Raw genomic sequence first — 10469 nt, 5'->3', positions numbered from 1 at the left:
ATTTTTTTTTTAAATTTTCCTTGTACATGATTGGGTATTTTTTACAAAGTGAAATTGCACCACATTCACTAAGCTATGGGGAAAATTCCTATACAAAATGCAACTTCACTTGTCTTCATTTTGCTATAGTATAGTCAAGGAATGTCAGGCCACAGTAACAAGGGAAAATTAAATCAGAGAGGGGAACTAAAGGAATGCATATTTTAGGATTTGTTACTACTGTAAATGTATATGCTTTTAAAATGTCAGAATGGAATAGCGGTTTATTTTAAATCAAAAACTCCACGCAGTTTAACTTGACCTCAGATTTCTGTAATCCTGCAGCCAAGAACCTAGCCAGTTCTCACTCCACCAAAAAATTTGTATTTTTGTCTGTGTCCCAGGTGGATACATTTCGAACAACTAACTGTGCCGATTGCAAGTGAGGGGAAATTTCCCCAATCAGGACAGAGACAACAATAAAAATCCACCAAACCCATATTATAGTGTACGAGTCTATAATATCTATGTAGTGGATGTATTGTGCTCTTTTTTCAGGCTATCAACTTTTTTTCAGCAAGTATAGAAAATACCCGTTGATCTTGCCAAAAATACAAGGTCCTTGTCAATTTTTGTGACTAAGGACGTGAACTGTGTTATTGCCCTCCGAAACAATGGTGACCAGAAAAATAAAATGCTGAATCAAATGGACTAAAGGAGCTCCTCAAACAGGGACCACTCACCCAGAGACAACTGTTGATGACTGAGTAAATCCGCCTACCAATTTTACCAATGCCTGGAATGTACGGTGTAAATGGTGGATAGAGCTTTAATATGGTGTTATGCCCAAGCTAGAATGAGATCTACCTCTGCCCGGGTTGCCAGACTTCTGATGGCCCATTGATGATTTATGTATGCCACAGCTGTGGTGTTGTGCAACTGAATCCTTATAGGAAGGACTTCCAGTGACATTGACCAATGAAGCAGGGCCAGACGAATTACCCTCAGTTCCAAAATATTGGGCTGATATCTGTTGTCAGCACCTTCTAGGATAGGAGAAGAAATGATTGCCCCATCTACAAAACCTTAGGGTTCCAGAGACCTCCTTATTTTGGGATTCAACTTAATCGGGTAATTCAGTGACTGAGTCATCTTGTCTCACACTGCCAAGATACTCAGGAATGGGTCTGGAATGAAACTGGGCAAACAGAACCACCTTGAAGGAGGCTGCCTCTTTCCCCAAAACTCTCATGCAAAAACAAACTGAGGTATCTGAGAAAGCCTTTTGTAAGGTTACCAGGGCCCTCGGAGGAAGACATTTGTCTGGAGGGAGGAACGCTTTCTGCCCAGCTGTTTCAGAAAATAGGCCCAGATATTCCAATCCCTGAGGTAAAAATAAGGCAGACTTTTGCTGATTCAGAACCCGTCCAAACCTTTCAAGTGTGTGCACCATGAGAGACACACTTGTCTCTAAAAGTGGAGCACACTACTCCCTCAGCAGTAGGTTGTCCAGGTACCCACAGGAATACCATGAGACCAAAATAGCCACAGGACTGGATCTAGAAACTTGGTAAACACTCTGGGAGAAGTAGACAGGCCAAATGGCAGAGCCACAAACTGGGAGTGGCATTTCTCCACTGAAAATTGTAGAAATCTTTGGTGCAGTGGAAGAATCTGGATATTTAGGTAAGCATCCTCTAGATATTGACTTATGCTAGAAAATATCTCTGCTGGTTATTGGTTTTGGAATTAAGTTAAAACCCCAAAATCGTTCCTCTTTCAAGACTGAAACAATTATTCCTTGTGATAGAAGATGTTTAAGATCCTGCAAGAGTGCAAATATCTTTTGTGGATCTGAAGAACTATTTGAAAGCATAAACCACAAAGGAGGAAAGCTCTGAAACTTCAGCTTGTATCCTACGCTGCAATGTTGCAGACCCAATCGTCTTCAATCTCCCCCTGTCAAACTTTCATGTGGCTTGCAAACGTACCAACAACCTGAATGAGAGGTGTTATTATGAAGACCAAATATTCACCGACTTAGAGGGCTTTGGAGTCCATGTTTTCTTGCAAAACTAGGACTGGGGTTTGGACTTGAAGTCTGAGGCCCAAAGATGGTGAAAGGAATGCTTCTTGGGAGTGGAAGGAATGGCCTGTCTCAGAACTGCAGATTTTACCTTTTTCTAAGCGGTTACAGAGTACTCTTATACACAGTCACTTTCTAGATGTAAACATCCAAAGCAGGACCAAACAACCATTCCTCCTGAAAGCATAAACATTCCACATATTTTTTTGCTGATCAACACTTCAACCACAAGATCCTATGCATCTGTACCAACAAGACTCCTAAACAGGAAAGCTGTTGAGTGGAATGTTTTATAGCATCCACTGGAAAACTGAGAGAACATGGAATATCCTTTGGGTTTTTGTTCGTGTCATTATCATTAGGGGATCCCTCTCCCTTGTCATTGAGCCCATACTTCCAGGCAATGGCAAATTGCTATAGCTGCAATCACTAGTTGTAAGGTTGCTCCTGTCAAGGCAAATAAAGCCTTAAACCTTGCCTCCTGATGTTTGCCAGCAGCATCTTTAAACACCAGGCATCATCCACTAGTAATGTTCCTGTTGAGGTAAGAAACAACCAGATCTATAAAAGGCATACTCGCTTTTTTAAGGATTTCACTCTCCATGAAGTATTGCTGAACAAACCTCTTTGGCTGAACACCTTGCCAGGGTGAGGCCACTCTGCGTTCAAAATATTCTTCAAGTGAGGATGCATAGAGAAAGACTGCAAAACATGTTGCAGCCACCACAATCCAAATCCTGTCACTTATGTAGCAAAAGATTTGGGTAGCGGTAATTTAAAGACCTTCAGCTAGGAAATTCACAAAGCCTTTTTGGGTCTGATAAAAAACTTTGATCCTGGGATTCTTATGGAGTAAAATCTTCCCCTTTCACGGAACATCATCCTCTTCTACTGCCTCCTCCCCTAGTTAATATGGAGAGGGGAGGTAAGGGGGAGCACTTACTCGTATGGCCAAGACAGTCTAAACAGGCAAGTATTCCAGAAAACTTTTGATGCACCCCAGCAATGGCAAATTAAAAATTCTCCCTAGTCACAAATGAACTGGAAGATGGTGCCCATAAGTTAGAGGATATACCCTAATATGGAAGGGAGTCAGAGCCACCTGAGCAAAGTGATATATTATGTTGCATAGGGGACTGAGGACAAGGTCCTCCCCACCGAAGTTTGGGACCCTGCACCACCTACTTCCCCTCTTCTCTGCAGCTTATGAAACACGACCTGCCAACAAACATCAGAACACATAGTAAGACAATAGTGTCAGCTGAGAAGCACTAAGTCAAAGAGACTCCCGTTATGCTGGTACCTTGAAAGAAAGAATCTCAGAAATGTTAGTGGTACATTGGGATAGTTCCAGCGCTAAAATTTGTCACTGTGCAAGACTTACATTACTGGATCAGTATTTGAATAGTGGCATGGCCATTAGGCAGGACAGAGGTATAAGTAGTACTTAGAAGACCGATTACCAGATGTATGTCACAGTTCTAGAGTCTCAGCAATAGTGTAGCTAGCAACAATATCCCTATTTTGTCAGGGACATTTCCCTAGGGCTAATTAAAATGTCCCTATCCAGTGTGGATTCAGTCCCTATACTATCCAATTTGCAAATGCATGCTAACTGTACTGGGGCAGTGCTATTTATTAGCATTGCCCTCACTAATGATGGCCGCTGAGGTCATCCAGTGTTGCAGAGTCCAATTGGACCACTGCTCCCCTGATGACACCTACAGGGGCTATAAAAGAACAAAGTTCCTCTCATCCTTCTTCCTTCTGTATAGCTGCCAACAACACAGTGCCATCTAGAGGGGGGAGAATAAACTCCATGGCCTACACACCATCCCTAAAAAAAAGGTTAGGATACTTGGGCAGGAAGGAGCTCTATGCCTCCTGACACAGCATGGCCTGCTCCTCAACTCCTTTGTACAGAGGAGATGGCTAAGCAGCCTGGAAACTATATAAAAAACACAAACAGCTGCAAACAACCACCATATCAATTGACCTTAATATGCCAGCCAGGGAGAGGGGGAAACACTAGCTAGCGCTATCAGTTTAAGGAATGTTCTGAGTGGCCCCCAATTAACACCAAAATTTTAAAGGGCCATGTGACCTGTGGTCCCACAGAAGAATAATGCTAGGTTTGGGGAGGAGGGGACACTAGTTAGGACATGGGTAGCACCATAGGGATAAACCAGGATGCTCACCATTTCTGCTGCAAGACTCCCTAAGGGGGCCCATTCCTAACCTATCACCATGGGCTTCTCCACAAGGGCCTTCAGGGAATCCCCCAAAGGGGACCACTGCCTTGGAACTGTATAGCACCTAATGGGTCCACAAGGCAATAAATCATTGCACGAGGTCTTGTTAAATAAGGTCTAGTGCTGACTGGCAACATTACAGGCTGTCCCTTCATGTCCATGTGTGGGGTCTGGGTACCATCCCTTTGAGCATGGAAAAGTCATAGGACAAGGATCCAGATAACATCAGTCTCCTAATCCCAGCTAAAACCTTTGAAAAACAACTGTAGCTATTTTCCTGCACCAGATAACCAGATTTTCCAGATAACTGCACAGATATGGGCTAATGGGGAGAAGTTATATCTTGGAGGGGAGTTCCTGTCTTTCCTTTTTTATGCCAATGTCCAGTCACCTGAAGATGCCAGAATAACCTTATCATTATAAATTTGAATAAGCTGTGCATCCCGGGATGTACGGAAAAAAAAAAAAAATCAGCTTTGCACATAATTAATGCTATTTGCACAACTTTACAAAGTAAAGCAGAATGTAGAAAAACTGTACCATAAGTTATTTATTAAAATGTCACACTCAAAATATAATTGATAGCAAAATATCTTTATTTATTTTTTTTTAATTTGGATAGAGTATGGAAGGATTTTATTTCTGTCTTTGGCCTTGCTGAGGAGAATCATTCTTTTCATTTGTCCTGGTGACCAATGTTACTGGGACTGAAAGTGAGAAAGAATTAAAAAATTTGAGTTGCAACCCAAAACAAGAATAGCAGGAAAATCTTACAATAGTATCACCTATTTAATTGGCAAATATCTATGATGAGGTTCACCATGCTTTGGAGAAATTTGCTCTCACCTCCTTATTTAACTTGTGTCCAAAGAGCTGGAAGAGAAAGGACATTTTTTGAATACAACAAAGATGGCAAAAAAATAAAACCTGGCATGGGATTCAATCACTTCATACTTTGTAAAATGTATTAAAAAAAGGTTTTGGCTTTAGATACTTTAAATACAAAATACTGCTGGCACTGAGAAATTGCAAATTGAAAATAGAAAAGATTAAATAGACACAGGCTTCTTGCCCATAAGCATATTGACAAAGATTTTGCAAATATTTTACACTGCATTATAGTAACCACATATTTTAGGCTTTCTATGTTATAACGTGACTAATGTCCATTTACAAAATGATGACTACCAGAAATCTTGGAGCTAGAAAAGCTCTTGAATCTGCTTCTTATTAGGTAATCTTGCACTTGTTATATTTAGTGACTTAAGCCAGTTGTTATCAAATTTAAATTTGAACTCCAGCCGAACAGCTGAACATACAATCGAAATAAATGTTTGTAAATGGTTTTACCTGCCAAAAGAGTGGTCATGAATTTTTAGCCAGTCTTGTGATTCATATAGTCCGCCAGGTGACTGACCTCACTTTTAACCTATGATAAATAGTCAATGCATAGGCAATGCAGCCTATGTATCATCCTGACCCAACCTGCTCATTGGACAAAGAAGAATCAGCCATAAATCAATGTAGTGCAATAGGGTCTCAATTGCTTCAAACTGCCAGCTCTTTCTTCTTCAGTCTAAACCATGGTATATAGGGTAATATGAGAAGTTAATACAAATAAACATTTCAGGTACTTATGATATACTAGTAGTACCTAAAAATACATTTAAAACACAAAATTAATTTTTGCCACCCATCACTCCTTATATATGCATGAAAGCTTACGCAGGTGAGCTAAACTTCTGTAGTTTAAGTGCTTGTGCAATCAGACAGAGATCCATCCACTGTTTCATTTATGAAAACCAAACGAAGGGCTACAACACTTGGTTTGCTTCAGTATTGATCAATTTCTTATACTAAAAGTAAACAGTTTTGTTTAAAAGCATACCACCCTTTTTCAGACTCAAAAAGTATAAATTCATTCAAGAACAGCAGTAGGTTTAAATACAATAAACAATGGAAATGACATACACAGTATTTATTTTAACTCTTTTTCTCCTCTATACATGTACAACTTTAATAACCATTTGAAGAGAGTGAACATTTCATCGATAGGCTGGCTGTAAATACATATACACACACAGGGCAGCTATCAGAATTTTTTGGACCCCTTACACAGCTTTAGGCGTGGGTCCCCTGGCCTGACAACCAACATTCCCCAGGGCCGTCTTACCGAATCTGCCCAGTGGCCACCCCACCAAGTCCTTCAGTGCACCCACTTTTATTTTAACACTCTTACAACTTAATATATAAAAATGAACAGTGTATTTAAAGTCATCAGTGCTTTCAAAGTTTAACAGTAAGGAATTACTGTATATTCTGGCCAAAAAATATGATGCCTGCCACCATTGTAGACTGTTTGGAGCAGGACCCTGCACTCACTGCACTACCTTTTCAATGCCACCCCAATCTATCCTCCCTTAGAAAATCTAAGAAAAGAAAAAAAAACTAATATATTCAGCAAAGAGACAGCCCAATCTAGCAAAGAGACATCCCAATCCAACAAACAGACATTCCCATATATTCAGCAAAGAGATGTCCCTAAATATTCAGCAAAGAGACATCCCAATTCAGGAAAGAGACAGCCCCATATAGCAAAGAGACAGACATCCCAAATCAGCAAAGAGACAGCCCCATATAGTAAAGAGACATCTCAATGCAACAAGGAGACAGTCACAAACAGCCCAATCCTACAAAGAGACAGTCACAGCACAGGCCCATATCCAGCATACAGATGATATCACTCTGCCTTCCCCCTGCAGCCGGAACCATGTGAGCTGCATCGGCTCACTCTACAGCCACCCTGCTTTAGCAATTGCTAGTTGCTACAGCAGCACCGACTCAGTCTCTCAGCTCCCCTCACATCTGTGCATGCTCATCCCCCCTCACACCTGTACACACTCAGCCCCCTTCACACCTGTAAACACTCACCCCCCCACACCTGTACACACCCAGCCCCCCTCACACCTCTACACGCTCAGCCCCCCCTCACAGCTGTACACACTCAGCCCCCCTACATCCCCACATACACACATCTGTAAACACACACACAGCTCTGGCCCACCCTGTACACAAACAGCCCCCTTCATTCACTTGTACACACAGCCCCTACTTGTAATGGAGGTCTTCCTAGTTCCGGGTCTGAGACACAGAGAGGAGCTGCAGCTGATCACAGTCCACAATACAGTACAAGCAGCACACATATGAGGAATGCACATGAAGGAAGCAGCAAGAGGTGTCAGTAATGAGCTTGATGTGTGAGCTCAAATGACACAGAGCAGCAGCTGCCAAATTCTCTTCTGTAGGGCACTACACGGCTTTCCTGCAACCGCTCCTGCCATCTCTTTGCCTGCTGGGCATCTGGGCCCCTCAGGACACCCGGACCCCCTACATATGTATCAGCTTTCCCTTCCTGATGGTGGCCCTGTAAACACATCACAGCTTCAAATAATCTAGAAAAAAAAACATGAAAAAAACAGCCATATATAATGTAATGCACTACACTTTCAAAAGCAAATGTAAGTCAAAATCCAAATTCAGATGATATCACTAAACTCTATTAGTAAGATTGTGTACCCATTTTATCTCCCAACTCCCAATCTACTTCTTTTAGAAACCATTATAACATCAATTGCCATATATTTTTTGTGATATACAATACTATGTCCCTGATCTACTAAATTCTCCGCTATCAGTAATTTTACATGTCAGTCTCTAACCACATACTTATGCTGCGCAATGTTTTCTTTTACTTTTTCGGGTAGTTTCTCCCATGTACATGAGCCACAATGGCACTTAATGACATATCACTCACATGTGCAGAGTACAAATGACAGAATAGGGAAGGAGATTAGGAAAAAAGCTGAGGTCAGGGTAGGCAGCAGGCAAACACAGTAGTAGACAAAACTGGGGTCAGTACACGGGAATTCAGCTAGAACTGGGAAGTTGCTCAGACAATGTGGATTACACTGAGCAAGCAGGGGCGGACTGACAATTTGGAAATTCGGGCACTACACAAGGGCCTGGGTCAGTAGGGGGCCCCATGAGATGCCCCTGGTACCTTTTTCATAGGCTTTTTTGAGTTTGGGCAAGGACACAGGGGCCCCATGATCCCTTATTGCCCGTGGGCCCCATGAGTTGTCAATCCGCCCCTGTGAGCAAGTCTTATATAAGTAAGCAAACTGGGAGATGGGTCAGGAAGAGATTGAAGGGAAAGGAAATACAAACCCACAGAATAGCAGGCGACTCCCATAGGTGAGCAGAGAAGCCAAACAATACTTACGAAAGGAATGCAGGTCTAAATGCACTGCAGCAAGGAGGCAAGAATTACATAGGTAGAAAAATAGCAGGCTAAATCATTGCACCAGCCAGCAAATCTGGTATTTCATTGTGCAAACTCTCCAGCAGATATATCAGCTTACATGAATAAGATGGACCACTCAACGCTGGCAAGGGTGACTAAAATAATCAGCTTTTGTTTATTCATGTAAAATCTTCATCCCAAAAGGAAAAACAACTGTTTGCTGTAACTGATTATAAAGTGTGAGCTGGAGTTTGGCTTCAATTTATTAGTGGTTCTAAATCTGCTAATACATGTAACACTCCCCTCCCCCCCCCCCCAAGACTGACAAAGCTGCTGTCTGCTGTGCCTCCTTTGCTCAGTGCCTCCAAAGATGTGTCTCACTAATACTGGAGGTATGTTACTATCCAGATCACAAAGTGAAAATAGAGAGGAAAAAGCCAAGGAAAAACAGATGCATCCATGACATCTAATGACTTTAAGCTGCAATATATTTGACTGGTAAGCTGCAATTTTTGATTTTGGGTTTAACATCCCTAGCGGTATTCCCGAGTGTAGCTCGGGGTTAATTATCATTGCCAAAAGCGGTAACCCCAAGCTACACTCGGGATTACCCTGCAGCGTTGCTCAGGGATTCCCAGTTTCACTTACCTTGTCCTGTGCTCCCGCAATGTGTTCCCTGCAGTGTCCCCGGTCATTTCCTCCAGCCGATGCCGGCATCTGTCTTCTGGGTTCCGAGCGTCAGGACGTACAGGACCTATGGGGGCCGGAACTGGCTTGAAATTTAGAGATTTTAAAAAGTGACATTCACAAAATACACTAAAATCACATAGTAAAACCTTACTGTATCAAACCATTTCACATACATTTTGTCCCTAGTGCTTTGTCCTGTGCCCTGCCTGCATTTTTACTGTTCTTTCTGCCTTGAAACTGAGAAAAGTCCATGGCGTCCAAAAAGCGTCCCTTTAGGTCAAAAGAGGTTTTAGACCAGCTAGAATACAGCGATAGTAAATCAGAACCATTTGCAGAATTGAGTGATAATGATTCGTGGGGAAATTTGTCATCAGACACTGAAAACGATTTTGCGACTAAGCTCAGTGATGTGCGAACTTGGCGCTATATTTTAAATTTCAGTGTTTTTGGTTTGATTACATTATTGAATTAAATTTATTATTTTTTATGATTATTTATTATATTATAATTTATGATTTTGTGTTTAAAATTTTATCATACCCGGGATGTTTACTAGACTCTTGTTCGGACAGATTTCAGTGAGTTATTCCTAAAAATGACAGGCCTACAATAAAAAAACAACATATTTCCATGCAAAAAAATGTACCGCTTTGAGCACAAAAATACTGACATAACCATACCGCTAGGGAGGTTAATATCACAGGAACACTGATAAGGGAGTAGCACCAGCATTCCTGTACAGTTATGGGACCTGGGCAGCTTTGTGGTGCAGGCAGTTAAAAAAATGGTGGGGAGGCACAATTACTGGAATCAATTCCAGTAATGGGTGCCCCTCCCCTCGCCACTCTGATCTCTTCCCCACATAATTGGATTCCCATTTCCCACAGCTCAGATTCCCGACTTGTGTCCCATGCAGTGCTGCTCGCTTCTCTTTCTCTCCCTCCCACTAACTGTCAGCTGCTGTGGTGTACAGTGGGATTGATGTCAAAATGGAGATCAGGGGGGCCAAAACATGTTAAACTTACTGGCCCCTTCATTTCCTGCACTGATCTCCCTATGGCCTCCCCTGCACCAGGGGCGAACTGACCATTTCGAAACTCGGGCACTGCCCTAGGGCCCGGGGTCAGTAGGGGGCCCCATGAGATGCCCCTGGTACCTT

The 10469-nt window shown here is 42.1% G+C and overlaps 1 long non-coding RNA gene across 2 annotated transcripts; it reads right to left on the bottom strand.

The window, feature by feature from the left end:
* Positions 1-4895: 4895 nt before the first annotated feature.
* LOC149439122 (uncharacterized) lies at positions 4896-9396 on the bottom strand. Of its 2 annotated transcripts, none has more exons than XR_016307860.1 (3): positions 9269-9396; positions 5164-5190; positions 4896-5024 (listed from the first exon to the last, which is right to left on the bottom strand). It is a non-coding gene; the product is annotated as an uncharacterized LOC149439122 (long non-coding RNA). The 2 variants fall into 2 exon arrangements; XR_016307861.1 differs by lacking the exon at positions 9269-9396 and adding an exon at positions 7430-7535.
* Between the last annotated feature and the right edge of the window lie 1073 nt (positions 9397-10469).

Source organism: Staurois parvus, unplaced genomic scaffold (assembly GCF_062004578.1).
Source record: "Staurois parvus isolate SC_StPar_1 unplaced genomic scaffold, SC_StPar_1.0 ptg001158l, whole genome shotgun sequence".
Taxonomy (NCBI): domain Eukaryota; kingdom Metazoa; phylum Chordata; class Amphibia; order Anura; family Ranidae; genus Staurois; species Staurois parvus.
This window is presented reverse-complemented; position numbering and strand designations above follow the sequence as displayed.